Source organism: Brachionichthys hirsutus, chromosome 2, assembly GCF_040956055.1.
Source record: "Brachionichthys hirsutus isolate HB-005 chromosome 2, CSIRO-AGI_Bhir_v1, whole genome shotgun sequence".
NCBI lineage: Eukaryota > Metazoa > Chordata > Actinopteri > Lophiiformes > Brachionichthyidae > Brachionichthys > Brachionichthys hirsutus.
The window spans coordinates 13,653,000-13,654,956 of NC_090898.1; positions in this window are offsets into that span (position 1 = coordinate 13,653,000).

Here is a 1,957-nt window from a genome sequence, read left to right on the forward strand (position 1 = left end):
TGCGCTTGGTTCTATATTTCCCGCTGCCGAGGCAGAAGGTGACACTGCGTTCTGTATGCGAGACTCTGCGTCCAGTGGCTCACGATGCACGCAGCAAAAGGGGGGCGCTCCACGGCACAGGCGCGCGTCCGGGTGGGGGGGGGGGGGGGGGGGGGGGAGCAAAATGTCCTTTCAATAAACGACAGAAATAAGAGTGAGCTAATATAATGTGGAACCCTTTCGAGTTCCGTTCCAAATATATGTCATGTGAGCTTTAAGGTCAGATTTGCTCGATGCATTCGCAGGAGGGGGGGGGGTCGTTTACGTTTGAAAGCGCGCATGAGCGTGGACATTTCTGCGTGGGTTATGTTTATCCGTGATAGAAATGATAGAATATTATTATTATTTATTTGTTTGTTTGTTCATAATATAAACTGGGGAGAGCCCCACTTTCCAACCAATCAGCAGAGAGACTTGTGAGAGGGGGGCGTCACCTCTTGCTTGTCATGTAAGTCCGCACATTCCTACACTGCAGAGACGAGGGACGTGGACAGTGGGTGTCCTCAGGCTAGGAAACAGGTGCACTGAATCCTCATGCATTGTTTTAAATACTCAGCGAAGCTCCGTTCACCTTCTAGTTATATTCATGTAAAATCCAAAATTGTAGCAACAGAATACGAGAGAGGAGAGTTGGACCAACCGCCAGGGGGCCAGGAGGCGGCGAACAAAGTGGCGAGCAAGCAAGAGAAAGCGCCAGAGAGATCATATCGGACACGTGTTCGAAAAACGTGGTGGAGCTAAAGAGACCTCTCTGTTCTGACATCTATTTTTATTTATTTATTTATTTTTTGGCTTTGCTTGAATGGTTACCTCCAAAGCAAGAAGGTCATAGGTTCATATCCAATTTTGGACCTAAATTCTCCATAGGTGTGAGTGTGTGCGTGAATGATTGTCTGTCTATGTGTGGCCCCTGTACTGCGATGAGCTGGCGGCTTGTCCAGGGTGTACCCAGCCTCTTGCCCATAGACTCCAGTATAGATCCCCAACTCAAATTTCTGTTTAAACTGTTAAGAAAATTAATGAATGGTTGCCGCCGCCTACAAAATGTCAGTTGCTGGTTTTTGTTTTGGTCTGAATGGTTGTGTTTTGATAAAACTTTACTCAGCATATAGGCAATTTGATCATTCTAGTCACACAAGACCGCACAAATACTCACATGCATGACCCCCTTTCTCTGTTTTCACATTATAGCAGGACATCATATACACAATTGTGTTGTAATAACATCTTCATCATTTAGAGGAATCACGGGAAATGTAAAATTCAACTCTGAATAATGCCATCGGCTTGTGTTCCGTAGGTGTTTGTCGCCGCCTAGTGGCAACAGTGCAAAAATTAGAACAAACCGCGGCCGTTTTTTTTAAAAAAGTTTATACAGTCAAAAGATTTGAGTATTTATATTTAAAACATGGGCATACAAATATCAAGGAATACAAATACACAAGAATAACAATGTTTTCAAACGGAATAGAGTAAAGTCTACACGTGTAATTGCCTAACTTGTTATTCACTGTTCATCCATTAGGGTTAGGGTTATTATGTGTGACTGTCCCAAAGGACTGGGCTGGAACAGAGTGAAGGTACTGTGTACATATCATTGCAACATAAGGCTATGCAATATTATGTTTCATCATCAGGGGATGGCTGCGCTTGCACGGCAGGACAATGACACTCGAGATCTTTATATTCCGGTGAAATGCAAACATGTTTCTGCTGAGGCTGAGATTCCCTTCTTTTCAATTTGATCATTTATTCCAGGAATGATGACAAATGTATATTTTTCATTAGGACGACTTGGATATTTATTTATTTCTAAGTAACTGTTGTACTGAAAAAGCTCCTCTGCGTTCAGTACGAATGCCATTTCCTGCTTGCTCTTATTTTGAAGGGTACAAACAGGAAGTGTCGCTGCTTAGGA